Raw genomic sequence first — 21,140 nt, 5'->3', positions numbered from 1 at the left:
GCCCACCTCGGCACAGCACAGGCCTCTCACCCCGCTGTGGAGGGCGCATCCACTCCCGCCGAGAAACATGAAGGTCGTGACCCTGGCTTCCATCTGCCCTTTCCTCACCAGAGGGAACTGACAGCAGCCCTGTGATTTATGCAGCTTAATGCAAGCCAGAGACGGAGGGCCTGACGCTGAGGGAAGCAGACTGAAGGCCACTCCAGAGACCAATTTCACTAGATCTGTTCCCAGCCGGACATCATCCTGAGGACACAGGAGAGGCCATGGGAGACCAGCACCCAGTAACCTGACATGCAGGCCCAGGCAACTGTGTGGGGCAGCACAGTGTGCATTCATCGACATTCCAGGAGTGAGGCTTCCCTGGAGCTGCTGGGCTGGAGGGGACATGCTGCAGTCAGTTCCCACAGCCAGCCGCCGGCTGCAGCTTCCAGCACGCTGCAGAGTTTTCCTATAAGGGCTAAGATACCTGAGGGCAAAGCCACACCGGGCCTTAGAATTTTTAAGGTAGCTTTTCCCTTCCCCTGAGGACTTATAAGACACAGGATCACACCCGATAGCACAGTAATGCTGGGTTTCGTTTTTTGTTTTTTCTCTATGCTTGGGTGATAGCATTGATGAGTACCCAGGAGACAGAGTTGTAGCATCACAGCCTGGGTGAAACACCAACCTCAACACCCGTGGATCGGTGACCTTCACCAGGCCACCGAGCTCCCCAAACGGCTTAGAACTGGGTTCACTCCAAGTGCAGGCTAGCAGAGGCAATAAGGCAGCAGAACCTTCAAGGCAGCTCCACATTCTAGTCCTTCTCCTCCCTGTACAGACCACGTGGCACAGGCTGGGACAGGCAATGGTAGCGCTGGGTGCTCTGGGTTCATATCCCAGCTCTAACCCTTGTTTCCTGTGCAACCTTGGGCAAGTTACTCAAGCTCTCTGTATGTCTTTGAAATAGGGGATGAATTATGGATGTGAAGACCAAGGTCGCAAAGGCGACCCTAGCCCAAGGCTAACTGTCTGTCACTCACTGGCCCTGCATAAGGAAGCCCAGGATTTTCTAAAGAAGATTTCTCTCCCTTCACCGTCAGTTTAAAAAAAATAGTCAAATAAATAAAAATAAGTGAATAACGACAAATTTTAAAATATGAACCACCGATAGCACATTAAAACGTAATAAAAGAAAACTGGTTTAAACCTGTCATGAATTGGGTCGTGAGATGCTTCTGCTGCAAAGAGAAGGTTTTGAAACCTCAGCCATGAGACGTCCTGAGCTGACCACCTTGGGAGCACAAACTTAGGGTCCTCACCATATATGTGACCATCATGACACTGGAGGAGCGGGTGCCGCCTCTGGTGCTCTGCCCCCAGCATTTCTTCTGTCCTCTCCCTTGGGAGACACAGGACAAGTGGCCTGTGCTCTGTGGGTCACCAAAGAGGCCATAACTGTGGGCTTTGCAGCCGCCCCTGTGACAGACCCACTATGTCTGCGTTACATCCTGCGCTTGGCCACACAGACCTCTGGGGATTTGTTAATTTTCTTTACTGCGTAATCACTTAGGATCTAGGAAGAGATCAACCGAGAATATGTGTATATAAATGGAAGGGGAAAACTTCCTAGGTAGGGTCTTTTGATGAGGCTTTTTTAAAAAATCTTTTTCTATTTTCATATATGTATTATGTAAATGCGTGTATATATATTCTCATGGGTGGACACGTGTCTACGGGTGTCTGCGCTTGGAGGCCCGAGGTTGAGGCTGGGAATCTTCATCCATTGCTCTTCTGCCTTATTCTCTGAGGCAGGGTCTCTCAATCAAACCCAGAGCTCTCTGGCTCATCTGCCTAGTCATCTTCTTCTGGGGATCCTGCCTCCTCCTTTTGAAGCTGGAATTGCAGGTGGGTCACCGCGCCCACCTGTCATCTACCTGGGGATCTGAACTCCAGCGCCATCACACTGGCTCCGCAAGCACTTCAGCCCCTGGGCAGTTTTAAATCACAGCTGTGGTTCAGTGGATGACAATGAGTCCACACTCCAGCTCCCCGCTATCTCCTCCAGAACTCCACAGGTGAACAGAGTGAGCCTGACTCAGTTTCCCCAATGTCCAACCCAAGCCTTGTAGCAGGGGGATGGAGAGGAATCACAGCAGCATGGTCCCAGCTCCTTGTTTCCACCATTTATATCCCTGACCCTTGTCCTAGACCCTCTGTCTGCCCGACCTCCCTTTTAAGGGAGGGGTTCAAGACCCCAGGTCTTGACTCATTCCCATGGTACCTGTGCTCACAGCCCATCCCGGGAATTGGGTCTGTATGCCGGGGAAGCCAGGAAGGCATGTTTCCACTGGCCACCAGGCCCTGGCTTGGCTTCCTGTTTACTGCTGAGGGGATCTGGGGACTGTGGGGTTTCTGGCCAGTGCTTCAGCCGAGGCCAGCACTCAGAGGTTATCGTACTATCAACCCAGATAGGCCTCCGGCCCTGTGATCCATCAGCTGTCCTCTGAGGTCACAGGGAGCTCTGAGCCCTGGGAGGTCATCTTGTTGGGGGCCTGGCAGTCAGACAGAGGCCTCAGCAGAGCCTAGATATCCGTTGTCTTTGCTCAGAATTAGGGCACATGGTGCTCTTTGAAAAACACACTAACAAGATTCCTTATGAAATTGCTCAAGGACCATGCATGACCTTGCGTGTCTATTAGCCAGGCACTCAGGAGACTGAAACAGGATGATCACCACCGAGTTTGGGGCCAGCCTGGGCAAATGTTGAGATATACTGAATCACACATCTTTATTTTTCAAAGCCAAGATGTTGGCTCCTGTACTACTGTTGACTCTCTGCCCAATAAATAGCACCAGCAGGAATGACCAACACATTGTATATGAACATTGCATACTACCCCACCAAGTTTAGACTTCTGCCAGATCTTTGCCATGAACAATAATGGCCCTGCAGGGAAAGCCTATGGTACAAAAGCCTCAGTCTTTCCTCAGGATAAAATGCCAGCATAGGGACAGCTGGCGAATGGAGAGATGTACATGCTGACCGTCACTGTGCAGAGCTTGGTCCTAAAAAACTCCCTTGCACATCAACATCAGGGGTATATGCATCTGTGAACTGGACCAGCAGGTGAGATTAGATCCCCCAGCAGTGAATGTCTTCAATGGTCAGCAAATCCAATCCCAATCTAAATCTCTATTGGTCGACCTCCCCACCTGTCCACCCATCATTCACTCATCCATCTACCCATCTATCCATCCATCCATTCACACATTCATCTACCCACCCACCCATCTACCCATCCATCCACCCTTGCATTCATCATTAATCTAACATCCACCCACCCACTCACTCACTCACCTACCCATTCACTTAGCCACCCATCAGTAGATACTGAATAAGAACAAATGTCTTTCTAGAAAAGATGGCTGTGTCTGTCTGTGAACCCCTAGGACAGGGTGGTCACCATAGCTCTTCTAGCCCCTGCATTCACAGCTCAAATTCATTAACCCTTCCAAGGTAGAGTATGTGACCAGCCTACACTGGACTTGGTGCTGTGTTGAGTTCTCCAGGACTGAATCTCAAGCTGCCCTCTGTGCCTAAAGCACATAGTTCCTTCTTCCACCACTTTCTCCATCACAGTTATAGGCACAGAGAAGAAGGCGCCTGCCCAGAGCCACACAGTGATGAAGAAGTAAAGCCCACCACCCTCCCGCTGTTCAGACACAGAGAACTTTCCCACTTTAAAGCCTCTGGGGTAAGCTATGTTGCCTAAAGAGAAAGTAATACTTTTTTGGCCCCTTGTCTCAGAAAAGTGTCTTGCTTGCGCAGGCACTGGCATTAGCTGTCCAGGGAGACAGAGCCACCATCTAGGTACTTGAGAAGTTCACCATCTCAGAGACTGCAATGTAGCAGAGGGTCCTAAGGACATCCCAGGGGATTTGGGTTGGGATGGCACCTTTCCATTTGTTCATGGCATGAAGGAGGAGGAGAAGAAGGAGGAGGAGGAGGAGGAGGAGGAGGAGGAGGAGGAGGAGAAGAAGAAGAAGAAGAAGAAGAAGAAGAAGAAGAAGAAGAAGAAGAAGAAGAAAAAGAAGTCCAACTTCATCGATAAAAAAGGTCAAATTAGCTCCAAGCTTCCTCTTCCATTTTCCTTAACAGGAGACAATTTCAACGGAGCACAACTTTCCAAGTACAGAAGTGCCTTTAAGAAATCAAGAAACATAGCTTGCCATGATTCCCAACCTGTCCTCCACGGTCCTTCCTCCCGTTCATCTGCCTCCCTGTTTCCTAGACACCCACCTAAGTTCAATGCTGTTCTTTAGAATGTCTTTCCCTGGGTATTCAGGTCTCCAAACTCTGAGGGAAAGGCCCTATCATCAGTCAGTCACACTTTCAAATGAGTTAGCCCAACCGTCGGTTCTCAACAGGAACGTGTGTATTTTTAGAAAGAGGCTGTTCCTCACTAGAGGAATGCCTGTGTTTTGGACAGAAGGCTTCTCAGTCTCACCGAAGTTTGTCTTCACGATTTATGTCACCCTCCTCTCCTGGGTACTTGAACCCTTCCAGGCGTGTAGGCAACGGGCTCAGCCGGGAATTGCTTGGAACCAGAGGAAAACAGCCATGAAAGAAAGTCTTTTCACTTTTTCAAAATAAGCTTCACGAAATTCAAAGGAAAGAAAAGCAGCCATGAAACCGAGGGGTACCCCAAGATGCCTTTGGATGAGCACAGCCAGTGGTCCCCACCTTTGATTTCACCGATTACAAGGGGGAAGACAGTGGGGGTGGGGTGACTCTGCTTCCTCTGGGGTGAGCACCTTGGCTGGAAACTCCAAGTTCCCACTCTAAATTTAAAAGCTCACGTCCCAAGACCCTTGAGCAGAGGTTACCCGAGGCCCATTCCGGGTTCAGGCGGAAAGCAGCGACTTTATTTGGCAAGGAAACGCCTTGCAAGAGGCTTCTCTGGCCAGCGGAGTGGAGGAAAGCCGTGACTCAGTGCGTTCCTCTCTGGCATTTACAGCCCTGAAAAATGATTGCAGCTTCCTCCGGCCGCTGGAGCCAGAGCCTGAAGAAGTGACCTTTAAGGCAAGTTTGTTTACCCCAAGTTGGGGCGAGGGCCCTCGCGTGAGCTCTGGGGCAATTCGCCTGCTCCTGCTGATCCCAGCTGACCTACAGCCCAGAGAGGGGAGTGGGCAGCCAAGGACTGCTCTGCAGAGGAAAGAAACAGGGAGGTCTCTCCTGGGGCTGTTATGTGAGGCAGGTCTGCAGTGACCCCTGCCCCACAGCCCGGGAAAACACCCCACAGCCAACTTCAACCTCTGGCTCTTCAGAAAAAGCCAGAAGTGCACGCATGGCCTCCCTCTCCTGGGCCATGCCATAGACTGGATCTGAACCTCAGTTCCTTAGACTTTGACACCAAGTTCCAGAGGAAGAGAGATGGAAAAAGCATGCACTTAAGGAGAGGAAGCCATGAGCTCCCGTGTCAGCACACAGTCATCGTCTTCACCGGCGTTCAACACCAAGCAAACCAGCCCAGGCAGTCAGGAAACAGCAGGATTAGGCTCCTGCTTCTTCCAGAGCAGGGATGAAGTTTGAAGCCTTGGATTTATTTGCTCATTTGTTTGTTTGTTATTTATCAATTCATTTAGAGACCAGGTCTTAAATAGCCCAGGCTGGCCTCAAATTCTCCCTGTTGCCAAGGTGACCTTGAACTTCTGATCCTTCTACCTCTGCCTCCCAAATGCTGGGACGACAGGCTGTGTGCCATTACACCAGCTTTCTGTGGTGCTTGGGGTGGAACCCAGGGCCTCATGCAATGTTCTGCCATTAAGCCCCAACCCTAAGCTCTCAGCCCTGCATTTTCTACTGATGGGTCCTTTCTGAGCCCTCCTTCCTCAAGCGCTTCCTCTACAGACTCTGCTTTCCTGCAGTCATTTAGTTTCCGATACAAACACAATACTTTTTCTTCGGGGGACATTTAAGAAAGTAGAAAAAAGACAATAAAAGTCTCACCACTGTGACATGACCAGGGCTCAGTTTTCCCGAAGCCATTTTTAATGTGGGAGTGCGCGTATGTGCATGTGTATGTACATGTATGTGTATGCCTCTGTGTGTGTGTGTGTGTGTGTGTGTGTGTGTGCAAACAGAGCATCTTTTATAAGGCTGATAGGCCAGGAGTTTCACATTCTTCCCCCACACAGATGGCCCACAAATCTTGTCTCCCATCTTTAGTTCTTTTTAAGTCTTGTGCCAGAAGGGGTGGATGATACCAGTGTGTGCCTATACTCTGATACTCGGACTTATTTTTCTATTCTCCTGACAAAATCATGTTAAAGTGTATGATGGAAAAAAAGAAAAAAATTGCTGTGGCATGGCAATGTGTGATTTCCTGAAATTAAGTTATAAAAATTAGTCTTTTTTTTTTTTTTTGTGAGCCAAGTGCCTACTTCCTGACAGATTCTGAATCATGACCCTGTGCTGGCTGGAGGAAGGGGAGTGCGGAGTGCTGAGACCCTGGCTTGGAACAGGCCGTGGCTATCCCCTCCCCCATGCGGATGTGCCACACAGCTCTGGGCTCCGCTCTGTGGGGCTCCTGGGAATCCCAACTCTTGGAGCCTAATTGATAAGGCCCCTGTTACTCAGTGGCAAACCCTCCCTGCATCCTTCAGCCTGTAACTCTGGTAAGAAAGGCCATAAAACATTTGTTCCAATCGCTGATGTCCACCAGGGAAGCGCCTTGTTCTCTCCGAAGTTCTTCCTGGAACCTGACTTGGAGCCTGTCACAGAGCAAGGGTGACCAGAAAGGGCAGGTAGCATGCAGTGGGCACGCAGGTGTTGCGGTTGGCATTCACCTGACATGCAGCTAACAGAGCTGGTATGCAATCACCGTGCAGCTGCCACACCTGAGACGCTTCCAGAAGGAACACCTGTTTGGGGACCAGAAAACTGGCACACGTTTGTTCCCTGTGATTTTATGTTTCACAAGAGACTTGATTGAGCTGGGAAAGACCCCATTTCTTCTTCCTGCCTTAGAAAGACCAGGGCAAGTACAGGGACCTGAGTTCAAGCCTCAGAACCCACAAGAAAAAAGCTGGGTGAGGGGGCACATCTTTGTGATCCAGGGCTGTAGAGGTGGGTCCCTGGGCACCCTGGCCATCCCATTTACACTGAGGAGAGAGCTCCGAGGCCAAGGAGAATCCCAGCAAGGCAAACGACTCCTGAGGAATGACACCTGAGGCTGTCCTCTGGACCCCACAGGAACATGCACATATGTGTGTACGCATGCATGCACTTACGTGTTCATGCAGATCACCAGGATGAGCTGCCCAGAAAGCAGATGACTAGTGACCACCAACTGCGTGGCCAGTGGCCACCGAGTGCTTAATTTCTTAATTTCCCCATCAGAGCCCAGCTGAGGCTTGGTGATGACGCTCCCAGAACCTCCCCATGCCTGGCACCCTGTAGCACACAGTAGTGGCTTCTGAGAGCCTGACACGTGCATGTGAAAGACTTCTGTCACTGTGGACCATGAGGCTGGCCAAAAAAGAGGACCCCAGTGTGTACACTGTCTCCAGTAACTAGAGGCCCTGGTGGAAAAGAAACGGAACGGGGGAGGAGGAAGGGGGGAGAATTTGCAAACCAGCAGGTCACCATCAGCACAAATTTGGGAAATGTGGGGAAGTTAAGGCGATCACTTTAAATTAAATATCTTAAGTAGACGCGTGCTCTAAATATGATGAGACAGCTATGGTGCATTAAGCCAGTGACGCTCTGTAATTAAAAGCGGATTTGTGCAGGCGGAGCCGCCGGCAGGGCCCATCAGCCTCAGGAAGTTTGGTTCTAATAAGCCCAGGGTTCCTTCTGCCCTCTACCCACTAGGCAATAATAATTTGTTCCCGTAATGAAATAATATCCATTTACCGCAGAGGCACACAGTACAAACCAGCATCACAGGCCTGAGTGACCCAGAGCAGGCGGGTGGATTCCATCTGGGATCCAGCGTGCAAGGAACGGCATCAGCCCTGCCCGGCACACAGACCAGATGCAGGGTGTGTGGGGCTGGCTGTGTGCCTCAGGTCATTTCCGGAATATTCCAGGAGGATGAGCATAAGCACTCCTTCATCGGTCCTTCCACCTTCTCCTTTCTCTTCCTCCTCTTCCTTCACTCTTTTGCTGGCCCAGGCTCCTTCTCCCTCCTCCTCCTCCTCCTCCTCCTCCTCCTCCTCCTCCTCCTCCTCCTCCTCCTCCTCCTCCTCCTCCTCCTCCTCCTCCTTCTCCTGTGCCTCTGGGCCTCTCTTTTATCCCTGTGTCTGTTTCACTCTTTTTGCAGCAAAGAATGGGATGGCAGAGCCAAGACCCCCACACGCTGCAGTGTGCTCATTCCTGGCCACAGACATCAGGTCTCACAGTGGCCCAGCTGCAGCCCTAATGGAGGCATCAAACTCAAGGGAAATCTGGATGGCCCCTGCCCTCAGTGTGATCTGCCCCTCTGTCCAAGCTCATGAACTGTTCAGATCTCTCTCTTCAGGAATTCCTGTGGCTCTTCCCTTCTGTGTTTTGCTACTTCGAGTTGAGCTGGTTGCGCCTCCCATAGATACTCCCCTGCCTCTGTTTCCTCTCTGCTTCCTGTCACTGTCTTCTATATAGAACTGTTAAAGGCTCAGAAGGGCCACACGGTTTGCTTTCTGGTGACAAGATTCCCCATGCTGAGGAGCCTGCCCCCAGCCTGGTTGCCTGTTACCTATGTCCCTCCATGGCTTTTTGAATCATGAATATAGCTAAGTTTTTTTTCTTTTTCTTTTTCTTTTTTTTTTTTTGGTTTTTTGAGCTTTGGAGAGCCTGTCCTGGAACTCCCTTTGTAGACCAGGCTGGCCTCGAACTCACAGAGATCCACCTGCCTCTGCCTCCCGAGTGCGGGATTAAAGGCGTGCGCCACCACCGCCCAGCTATAGCTAAGTTTTCTAACTCACTGGGTGCCCCAGTCTACAGGACTAGGAGGTAGGATGACTGTGCTCGGATTTTCTAACTGAACAAGAACACAGGGAGACAAAACAGAAGCCAGGCTTCGTGCTGTGACATGAGGTCAAGTTATCCGGGAGTCTGAAGCAAAAGGACAAGAGACGCAAGGCCAGCCTGGGCTACAGAGGGCATTTGAGGCCACTCTGAGCGACAAAGGCATTCCAGGAAAGCCTGGACAACTTAGAGACTCTCTTTCAAAGTTCAAAAGTAGGGATCTAGAAAGATGGCTAGGGGTGTCACGAGGACCTGAGTTTAGATCCCCAGCACCCAATGGGGCTGATGTGCTGGCATAAGCTTGCAACGCCAACTAGGCAGAGGTTTCCAGCAGCCGGACCAGCTAGTTAGTCCATTCAGGTCCAGAGAGAGACTGTGCCTCAAAATACTTAATTAGCTGATGTGGGAGAAAGACAAAAATAAAAATTAAAATTAAAAACCTGTCATTAACCTCTGACTTCCACTTGTGTACACATGTGAATTAGTGAGATTAATAAGTAAAAAAAAGCAGTTGTAGAGAGCATGCAGATGGTGACTCTCTTGTGTATGTATTTGCACGTTCACGTGTGTATGAACATGCAGTGTTAGACCAGAGGTGGATCTTGAGTGTTTTATCTCAGGGGCCATTCAACTTGCTTTTGGGGGATAGGGTCTATGACTGGCCTGCTTCTTCATCTAGGCTGACAGGCCAGCAAGCTCAGCAGGAGGGTCACAAATGTGCAAAGCTCAGTGGGAGGGTCATAAGTGTGTAAGCTCAGCAGGAGGGTCACAAGTGTGCAAGCTCAGCGTGAGGATCACAAGTGTGCAAGCTCAGCGGGAGGTCACAAGTGTGCAAGCTTAGCAGGAGAGCCACAAGTGTGCAAGCTCAGCAGGAGAGTCACAAGTGTGCAAGCTCAGCAGGAGGGTCACAAGTGTGTATGCCACACCAAGCTTTTTTTTACACAGGTCTTGGGGATCAAACTCGGGTCCATGTGCTCACAAGGCAAGCTCTTTATGGACTGAGCCATCTCACAGGTGGACGCCTTTTTATAAGTAAAGCACAAGACACAGAGGAAAATTGTCCCTGGTCTCCAGTCTGTGGTTGTGTGTCACATAGTGTGTGAAGCCCAGGCTTGTTCCCTGTTCCCAAACAAGCGTTGATCTGTTTCCGTGTTCAAAAATGAAAGTGTGGCAGGGAATGTTCTGGAATTCACATGGAGGAGACAGACGCTTCCATGTGGACCAGGATGGGGAGGGGGAAGCTTCCGGCTTTTCCCCGAGGGACTATGACATGGAGACCCTTCAGGAAATGACAGGCTGCTCCTGAGCTCACCTATGCTGGACCGTACAAGCCCAGCAGGAAGAGGGCCTGGACCCTTCTGCTCCATTACCCACACTCATGTGCTTCATGACCCAGCCTTGAGGTGGGGCTGCTTTAGGTGAGTGTGTGTCTGTGTGTGTATGTGCAAACAAGTAGAACAGAGGTCCTACATACAGAGTTTCAGGTATGATGCCATTCCTCAGATGCTGCCCCCTTTCTTTGGAGACAGAGTTTTTCATGGTTTTGGAAGTCTAAAATTCATCAAGTAGGCTAGGCTGGCCAGCCAGTCCCTAGCAACAGCCTGTCTCCTCCTCTCTGTTCCAGGATTGCAAGCATGTGCCACCTCAGCCAGCATTTTTACATGGATGCTAGGGATCTAAGTTCAGGTGCCTGTGTCGCATGACAAGCACTTTGCACTGTGTTGTCCCCTCGCTGTTTGACTCTTTACTTTTTTTTGTTAATCAAGGGTTTGGGGGATGGCTCAGTGGGTGAGGTGCTTGCTGGGCAAGCACAAGAATCTCGTTTCTATCACATGTCCCTGTGATGACCCCATGGGAAAGCGGGCCTGGCAGGGCTGCACACGAGTTGCCCTCGGAGTACCCAGCTTGGTGGCAGAAGGAGGCTCCTTTCCATTAGGAAGGAGATCACGCACGATGGAATGGTGGGACCGTGTCAACCACTCTCTCCCTGTACTGCTATCTCTGTCCCCTCATGCCCTAGGGATGGTCCAGGAACCCTACAGCCTATGTCTTCATCTACATAGTACCCCCTACCCCAAGGACAACGTTCACCACACAGCAGATGCTCAATAAACATCGCCGCCCCTCAAAAGTTAGCTAGTCAGGCTGCATATGGTGACTGGTGCCTATGCACCCAGCACTTGAGAGATTGAGGCAGGTGGATTGTGCAAGACTCTGACTCAAAAATTATTAATGAGAAGCTACCTGCCTACTCTCCTATTTGATGGCACAAAGAGGTCGTCATTTGCTACAAAGTGTGTTAAATGCATTTTGTTGCAAAGACTTGGCTTTTTATTTCTAGCGGGGTCCTTTCTTTGCCATATCTTCTGAAGCTTTTGAACTTTGAAGGCGATGTTCTGCTGTGGAGAAAGGGAGGAAACATGGAGGCTATGGAAGGCAGGGAATGTGTTTGGTGTGTTGAAAATTACAGCATTTATTATACTTGGGGAAGACTGGAACTCAGGACCACAGAACTCTACTGGCAACCTCCTGGCCCGAGCCTTTGAGGCCGTGAACGCCTCTGCTGACTAGTTGTACACTCTGAAGGTGCACTCAGATGTCACTGGATTTTAGGTTTTAGGATGATGGCCAGGAAGTGGCCCTACTAATTGAAATAGTAGAGGAAAAGGCTGCCAGAGATGATTCTGGAATATTCTGATTTGTCTAACCTTCTCCACCATCTCAGTTCTGAGCCACTTTCCCTTTTCCTTCCTCCTTTTCTCCCTTCCTCCCTCCCTCCCTCCCTCCCTCCCTCCCTCCCTCCCTCCCTCCTCTCACCTCCCCCCCCCTTTTCACCTTCTTGCTCCAATAGTTTCGTTATGTAGCCTGGTCTGGCCTTGAGCTCTCAGCAATCCTCCTGCCTTAGCTTTCTGAGTGCTGGCTTCACAGGCGTGAGCCACCACACCAATTTTCTGATATTCTTTCCATAGGGAGCCACATGCCAGGGGAAAAGCTGCCATCTACACAGGCCATGATTCAGTCTGATTCTGGGATACCCCCTCCCCCGCCTGATTCTGCTATCCACTTTTCTGCCACATCCCCATGGCAACACCTTTGCCTCTGTGGTCTTGTTCTTCATTATGAAGTTGTGTTTTACTTTCAAACCCAATAATGGTGGAACTGACTTAATTAGGCTCCAAAGCCAAAATCGCAGCAAAATCTGCACTGTGGGATCTGAAATCAGATTAGCGTTAACTCTGAGCTGTGGTGGGCTCGGGCTTCCATGTCTACAAGGCCTCTCTCTGTGATGGGAGCACAGTATACATCTCCAAGAAGGAGAAACGACAGAGAAGGGAATGGCTCTGATGCCCTGGATGGGGAGCCTCGGCTGCCAGACTCCAGCTCAGCCATGCCTGCCTCCCTGTCTTTAAAGCAGCGGCCTGGGAGCCAGCAAGTATCCACGGGGCCCTGAGGACATGTGTGAGAATACAACCTCACACAGCACACAAGGAGTAAAATCAAATTGTGTCCTGGCACGAATTGTATCACTAGCTTCATTTTAGGTTTTTATTATTATTTTCTGTGTGTGTTTGTGGGTAGGAATGTATAGATGTGCCATAGTGTGCTTATGGAGCCTGGAGAGCATCTTTCTTCCTCCGCCTCTCTCTCTGAGACAGAGTCTCACTGTGTAGACCAGGGATCCAGCTGCCTTTGTAATCCCCGAGTATTGGGATTAAAAGCATGGGCCATCTTACCAAGGCAGCAACTTTTGGGAGTCAGTTCTCTCCTTCCATGGTGGGTCTGGGGGACATAACTCAGGTGGGCAGAGTTCCACTGCAACACAAGTCCTTGTCTCAATGACAAAACCAGAACCAAAGCAACGCAGGAAGCTGTCGCCCTGCTGAAGAGGTGCTCAGGAGTGAGCAGCAACCCACACACTGACACCCTGTCCCATCCCCAGCACTAGGGAAAGTCAGCTCTAAACAACACAGGGTATGGTCCATGTGACAGGGCTCATGTCAATGTGTCCCCACAGAGAAAGAAGAGTCTTGTCTTCCCCAAAGGCAGTGGGGCTCTTAGGCTAAGAAGGGATCTAGGATCCAGTTTCACAAGTCACATGGCTTCCCAGTTTCTTTGTAAACTGTAGGGAGGGTGAGATAAGAAAATGAGGCAAGCAGGAATGGAGCCATTAGGCAGCCTCACTCCTGGCAGCTGTGGGCAAGCCCACACCAGCCTCTCCCAGTCTACCCAGTCACAACAGGAACCCCCATGGCTCCAGCTAGCCAAGTGGACTTCCCGACCTGGACAGTTTGACTCAGGGAAGCCATGCCCAGGGAACCCCTATCTCTTAGGTCCTAAGATCCTAATGTACTCGCTCCTGAGCTCCCAGGCAATTTCAGAGTGATTTAGTCCCTGGTTCCGGAAGGAATTCAAGGGGAGTCTTGGAAACAAGAAACCGTTTCGACCTGGCATCCTAACAGGGTAGCTGGCTGCTGGCTGGGGTGAGGGCAGCTCTCCCCTCCCCTGGAGTTGAGTTTCATGGTGCCTGTAGACAAGATTGTTTGATCCCTGATGCCTACTTATCTTCAGCGTCTGCATTCTCTAGGGCTATATATTTTGGTGACTTCAACACTTGGTCCTTAAATGACACAATAAAACAAAAAGAATTCCTCCCTGGGGACCAGGCTGACCCCAGGAGCTCCCAGATCTGGGCAGTTTTTGAGGGACCCAGTGACCTTTCTCCACAAACAAACGCATCAGGCCTCTTCCTTCCGTCCTCCCAGCAGAGGTGGATAAACACAGGGCCATTCCCTTGCCATGCGCTAGTCACCTGCATCAGAACTCTCTGCCAGAGACTCTTCTAGGGTCCCCAAGCCCTGACACACACAGGCTTCCTTTAAATGCAGGTGCAGAGGCTGCTAAGCTTTTGAGGTATCCTGGCTTGGAGGTGTCCTGGTCTAGTGACCTTGTCTCTCATCTCCTGTGAGGCCAAACAGGACACAATCTGAGACAATTCTCCACTCTGGGCCACTTGTCCTGAGTGTCTGGGAGAGCTGTGGCCTGCTCAGCACTAGCTGCTGTCACTTGGGAAGCTGGCAGCAAACAGGTGGAACAGTGGTGCTCGAATGGCCCTTCCATAGGAGTCACCTAACGCCATCAGATGTTTACATTGTGATTCGTGACAGTAGCAAAATTACAGTTGTGAAGAGTCTCAGTGAAAAATAATTTTGTGGTTGGGGGTCACCCCAACATGAGGAACTGTATGAAAGGGTCATGGCGTTGGGAAGGTTGAACACCACTGAGGTAGGAGATGAGAAAGGACACCATAGGGTTGGGGGCAGGGGTCAGAGCTGCCCAGGAGGACCCACCTCTGTCCTGGACAGGCTTTGGAACCAGTCATAGAAAATCAAGAGGCTCATGAGCTACCTTTAATTCGATTCTTCCATCAACCGTGAGCCATCAGGGTTGTGTAGTCAGTGTAAGGAAACTGAGGCCCAGAGAGGGAGGAGGCATGTCGGGGGATGCTTGTTAATGTGTCTCCAGTCTGTGAGTGAGGCCAGCTGGAGTTTGAGACCAAGTGAGGGAGCGAAGGACTTTGTGTGTGACTTCACCCCCTGTACTGGCAGGAGACTGTGGTTGGGAGGCACTGGGCTTTCAAGCCTTAGACACAGTGAGTCCAAAGCTTTGTGTTTGCCGGTGTGTACCTTTCTCCCTACAAACATTCTTTAGAGGCAGGGAACTCATTGTGTGATTTGAGGCTGGCTTTGAACTCACAGAACTCCTTCTGCCTCTGTCTCCTTCATGATGGGGCAAGGGGTGTGTCAGGCACACACCACCGTGTCCTGCTTTCTTATGGAACTTTAGGGGAGACGAGACACACGTACGGCCCGTGTGCAGGCCATGGAGCAGCCGCAGCACAGCACAGTTCTGTGCCAGTCTGGTTGGGGGTGATTTCAGATCCAGGCAGGAAGACCCACTGGCCGACAGCTCTCAGGGAAGAGTCTGTGTTCCTGAGGACCCAGCTTGGCGATCTGAGATTCTATCCTGATCATTTTCTGGGACTATAACTTGGCATGGAGGACTGAATGACTCCGGAAGATAAATTCACTTTGCTCTTAGAAGGGTAAGAGCAGGCGGCATGTCCTATGTACCTGCTGGGCCTGACATGTGTCAGTGTGGCTTGGGGCATCAGACTGTGAGACAGCAGCAGACCCACCCAAGTCCTTTACCCCACTCTTACAGATCTACAGACTCTATCCTGGTCTGGGGTCACCCCAGGACTCCTCTAACCCTAATACCTTCCCTCAGATCCAGCTCCGTATGCCATCTCTTATGAACTGGATATTCAGGATTTCAACACAAGAATTTTACAGGGAGTTATCCAAGCCTTAGCTGAGGCAGCCATCTTCCTGGGGTGTTTATTAGAGATTCTCCCATTGGCTTTCCAATGAACTTTCTCTGACATCTTAAATACTGGGAAGCAAGTGGCAGGAGGCGTGGCCCTCAGGACACTTAGCCTTGTCATCAGAAATGGGTAGATGGAGGGACGGGCAAGAGTGGGCCCCAGCCTCATGCACCTGTTGCTCAGAACATCGATGTCCAGCATCTGTCTGCTGCTAGGTCGTGGGGACCAGCCCTGTCCCCAGCCTGCTACCTGCAGGCCCTTGCCTTTCTTGACACTCAGACTCCAGAACCCTGGGAACTTCCCACTAGGATTGACCAGGCGATCCAGATAGGTGCACAGTTTGTCCCTTTGCCGAGGAACAGTCCTTCAGTGGGGATGAGGCTAGGATCCCGCCTGTGACATCCCTGCCTGAAGCCCATGCCTGCTCTGACAGCCCTGGGGACACCGCCAGCAGCTGATGGAGGTAGCCGACATCTCGGTCAGTCAGAGAGCACGGGTCTGTGAGTGTCTGAGGCAGTCACCCCTCACTGGAGGTAACAGGAGAAGGGTGGCCTCACTGCGTGACCTTTCACCTCCTCTTTGCTAAATGGTCCTAATTATTGCATTCGTCTGTCATTTGAGCCACAAATGACCCATTCAGGTCATGGAGGGGAGCTGGCCTTCCAGCCCCTGTCTGAGAACTCTGCTAATTGTACCCTGCAGGCAGCTTTGCCTGGTAGCTCAACCCATTTCTGGCAACAGACTTCACTGTGCATCCCCTTGGGAGAGACAGTGGTCTTGGCCATTGCTCAGTGAAGCCCCTGGCACCAAGACTGAACCCTGCTTCTTCTTCTGTTCCTGCCTGGGATTCCACAGGGGAATGAGGGACTTTTTTTTTCTCAGCAGCAGGGCCAGCTGCCCACTGTCCACCCAGTGGTGGCACCAGGCATCATCACCTGTGAACCCTGTCTCCCTCTGTGAACCCAGAGCCCAGTTCCCAGCCTCCTAGGCAGTGAAGTGACCATGCGACCAGTGTTAGCCAATGAAGTGTGAGCAGAGGAGGCAGGCGCCACCACCTCTAGCCCCTCCGCACCTATCCTCTTCCAGTGATGGACTCTCAGCCTTGGAGTGAAAGCTAATAGACAGGATATGGCTGGTTCCTCAGGGACCAGGGTTCTGTGCTGACCCTCGGACCGCCCCGCTCCTGAGAAGAACCTGGGCACTAAAGCATGTGTGGCTGGTGCCCAAGTGGAAGCAGCTGTGATGCTCTTACGGTAGATAAGATGCCTGGGGAAAGTGGGGAGCTGAGCCCCCAGCCTGCTTTGGTTTTATTCTTAGGAACCAGCGGTGGGGCTGCGGGTACAAGTCAGTGGGCAGACTGTCTGTCCAGCATTCTCAAAGCCCTGGGTTTGCTCCCCAACACACCACACACACATGAATGTGCATACACAGTACACACACCTGTCTGTGCATGTACACACATATGTGCACAGACACATGTTCATGTGCGGCACCAGGTTCCACCTGCTGCTCTTTACCTACTAACCAGCCTCTCCGACGCTTGGTCCCAGATGGCACCTGGCCTCCCCACATGTCCAGTATACATGGTCACTTCTTCACTTTTCTATGTCTTGCCCTCACCCCCTTAGATAACCACCCCTGGAAGGGGCGCAAAACCCAAGTCAGGTGCATGCAGACCCCCACATGTGACTTAGGCAACTCCTGTTATGAGTGCAGCCCCTCCCTTTAGTCTAAAATAATACCTGTGTATCCCGGGGAGGCGTGAGCAATGGTCAGCACTAAGTGGATGGGACAAATGGAACCCATGACTCCTGTTTCTCTGGCTCTTGTCTACAGGAGCCACGAGGAGCTCCTGGGCTGTCCCCTGTCCTTGGTGTTCTTTGGTTACGGACGATGAGAAGAGGACACGCCTGAAGTCCTCGCGGAAGGGGCTGTGGGTGAGCCACGGAGGAACTGCAGCCGCACCAGCTCCCCGGAGGCTTTATGCCTTCATCCAACTCGTCTCCAAACAACCCCTGCAGGTCACTGGCCACAGCAGTCAGCCTAGCTGAGCCAGTGACTCACATCACCTCAGGCAGTAATGACCATGGAGCCATGTTGGAAGATGTGGTTACCGTAACTCTCCTAATAGCCATTGGCAAAGGAAGACCATAAAGCAACCCAGCTGGGTCAGAGTCGGGGTGGAGCCAACCCAGACCCTCAGCTGACAGCTGGTTCATGTTCCAGCGAAGACGTGAACAGTCATCAGGGGATGTGGCCAGAGCCACAATGACCTCAGGTAACTGGATCTGGAGGGGGCTGGTGTCCGTGGCATTTGAGGTAGCATCCCAGAGGATCCCTCCTGCCAAGGCAGAAGCAGAGGTTCCCAACCTGATTTCTGGCTCAGTCGGATGCTGTCAGATGTTCAGGGCACTGGCTCGCACCCCTGCCTTGGCCTACAGAAAAGCATGCCCTGAGGCCAGGGAGGAACCCGTCCAGGGCAGCTGGCGTCTTTCCTTGCATCTGTTTTCTTTTTGGGTAGCTGGGAAGATGGAAAAGAATGCTCCAAGCATCCCTGATGGATGATGTGTCTTGGAAACAAAGAAATGGGGGATTTCAGAACTAACGGTTACCCCAAAGATGCTTGCCATGCCTTCTAGGTTAAGAAGTTTAAATACCTCTACTCCAGACACTCATGACGTGCATGAATTCTGACAAAAGATGTCTCCCTGGATGTCCCCCACTCCTGCGAGTGAGTGGAACAGATCCCGAGTCTGAAGTCTCTAACAAGGGGTACAGCCCAGTCTGTGAAAAGTGGTTTCTAACCCCAGTTGCTCCTAAGTCCCGGTCTGGAGTACCTATAGAGCCCCATCCCACCCTAGTGAGAAACTATACAGGCAGAGACCATCCTTGTGAACTATGACCTCCTGGCAAGTCACCTTGGAGGATCACAGCACGGCAACCCATGTCTTCAAGGAAGCAAACATTCCAGAACATCCCTAGACAAAATCAGGGGCAAAGATTTTCCTGACAGGCGATCCTCATTTCAAAGGGAGTCGGAAGATCCCTAAATTTCAGAGTAGAGAGTTCTACTTACTTCAAGGAGATAATCCAGGCAAAAAAAGCCGACTCCAAGTTCCCAGCATGTGCAGTGGGACGGGGCAGCGGCTTGGCCAGAGGCCAGCTCAGCCTCGAGAGAAGTCCCCAGATGAGTCTGTGCCTGGGAGCTCTCAGCTCACATGTGGTTCTGCCAGGGAGTAAAGACCTAGCTTGGGATCCAGCGGCCTTGGGGGGTACAAAGACCCTCCGCTGATGGCCCTGGTTTACCCACCAATGACCATGCTGCCACTCTCCATGGCACCTCCTATACTCCAGGTGACCCAGCATTTCTAACCCCCCGGGTCTCCGGTGCCAGTTTGCTGCCCTTGCTTTCCCATGAGGTTGCCTTAGCGTCTTGCCTTGCTGCCAGGACAAAGAGCCCCATAGAGGGACTGAAGGGAGAGAGGGTTTATTTAGCTCACAGTTCAAGGGTGTGACCCATTGAGGCAGCAGGAGTGTGAGGCCACTGGTCACATCCACAGCCACAGGCAGAATGAAGTGAACACTGGTGCTCACCTGGCATCCTCCATTGTACATTTTGGGGATCGCTGCCCACGGTCAGGAAGGGTCAAGATTATCTCCCACAGGTATGCCCAGAGGCCCATCTTCCAGGTGGTACTAGATTCTGCCAAGTTGGCAGTTGCCATTAGGTAGCATCAGAAGTCACAATATCACTTCTGACAAGAAGGTGGGGGTTGACGGGCTGTGGGACCAATTATATTTAAGTTTGGAGGAGGAATGCCTGGCTTCTCAGCAACTGCCTGGAATTCCAGGGCTGGGGAAGCACCATTGTAACCATGGCCTTGGGTAGATGCCTTGATCTCTTGCATTTTAATTTCCTGTGAAAGTCCAAGGAGGTTTGGAGACCTTGCTAACACAGCCTTTGCCAAGGAGTTCAGCGGCCAGTTCTCCATCTTCTCCAGAGACCTTTTCTGCCCAGCTTCCTGAAAGTGTCTGGGGAAGTCCATCCCAGCCAGGAGATGCTGAGCGAGAGGAGATGACCTGACCACCTCCAGACACACGTGGAGGGGCAGAGGAATTTCCAGAGACCCTATTTTTATAGCATTTTCCCTGAAATGGAATGGAAGATCCTGCTCGCTCCGCCCTCTGCTCTCCATGGAAAGCTCTCAGCCCCCTGCTTCCTCCACAGCTTCCTCGACCCTCCCCTGGCTCAGGGCAGTGCTGCCAAGACCTGCAGGATCCTACATCCCTCCTGTCCGTGCCCCTCAAGGGAGCAGCGGGTCTGGGGGAGGACTCAGTCCCACTGTGCCACCTCCAGACACACAGGGGGCCCACGGGGGAGGGGGCATCAATAATGTGTCTTGGGTCCTGCAGCCACAGTGAGCAGAGTCAACCTCCATCACTGGTTCTCCCGTTAACTTCCCTCTCCACATCCAAGGACCTCTGTGATTACATTGGTACCAAATGTGTCAGCATCATCGCCCATCTCAAGACTGATTAGCAGCTTAATTCCACCTGCTGCTCCAGTGCCTCACTGCGTGTACACTAAGGTCCCCCCAATTCCTTGGATGAGGCCGTAGATGTCCCAGAAGTCTTATAGTTATTGTCAGCACAGAAAACACAAAGCCTCTCCCTACTCCCTCCCCCATGCCCAGCCATCCTCTTGCTCACTGGGTCACATGACTAATCAGTAGGACTCTGAGGGCCACTAAATCCTAAGTCACCCCCACCCCCGACATCACCATCCTGGGGACCTAAGGTTGAGTGGGGGTAGAGAGATACCCTGCCCAGGTTCCTTCTATCACCTGGGGTCACAGTATCCCCATGTTGGGGGGTGTGTGGGTTTCATGCAGGGAGGACATGTTAAGGAGAGAGACACATGCAGAGTGAGCTGAGCAAGCAGAGTTGGGGAAGACCTGACAGCAGCTCCCTGCAAGGGTGTATGCACAGGGTCTCCAGACAGCTGGTGGAGGGAGAGCATGCCTGAGCCAGGATTGGGTGCCTTCTGCCCCTCCAGAGGTGTGTGGGGAGGGGCATGGGGTGTTTATCTCAACAGTTTGACAGAAGGTTGCCTTGTTGAGCTTCCAAGGTGTTCCAAGGGGCTGCGGCAAGAAACATGCCCAAAAGCTCACCATTGCTGTTAGTGAGAACAGTGACAGCTACACGCAGAGTCTGCCAATGGCAGCTATTATTTTGTTGTTTTGAGACAGTTTTATGGGGCTGGAGCTGGCCTCGAACTCCTGATCTTCTTGCCTCCACTTCCCCAGTGCTGAAATGACAAGTGTGTGCTGCCGCACCCACCTGTCGCCCACATTCCTCTTGGTCTGTAATGTCTTTACGGAACCACAGGCTCTGAGGGTTGAGAAATTGTTTGAAGTCAAATGGCAGCAAAGTTAGGGTCTGTACTGAACCAGGACACCATCAGGTCACACCACACACACCATGGTATGCTTTGGGAAACTGGTCAGACCGGATGGATACTTAGCCCAGCACCCAGGGTTCTCACACAGTCTAGGTCTGTACCCTTGAGAGAGTTACGCATGTCCCTGGCCAAAAGATCACTGCCGGCCTAAACCTACCAGGCAGGGGCTAAGCAAAGCTCCTGCCAGATGTTTGGGGTACAGCAGCTGGAGACAGGCAGAGATCTAGGAGTGTGCAAATGGATGCTGGGGGAGATGGGAGGGACACGTCCGTCTCTCTGGAAGATAGCTGCAGGGGAGC

The sequence above is a fragment of the Chionomys nivalis genome, chromosome 21 (assembly GCF_950005125.1).
Source record: "Chionomys nivalis chromosome 21, mChiNiv1.1, whole genome shotgun sequence".
Taxonomy (NCBI): domain Eukaryota; kingdom Metazoa; phylum Chordata; class Mammalia; order Rodentia; family Cricetidae; genus Chionomys; species Chionomys nivalis.
This window is presented reverse-complemented; position numbering follows the sequence as displayed.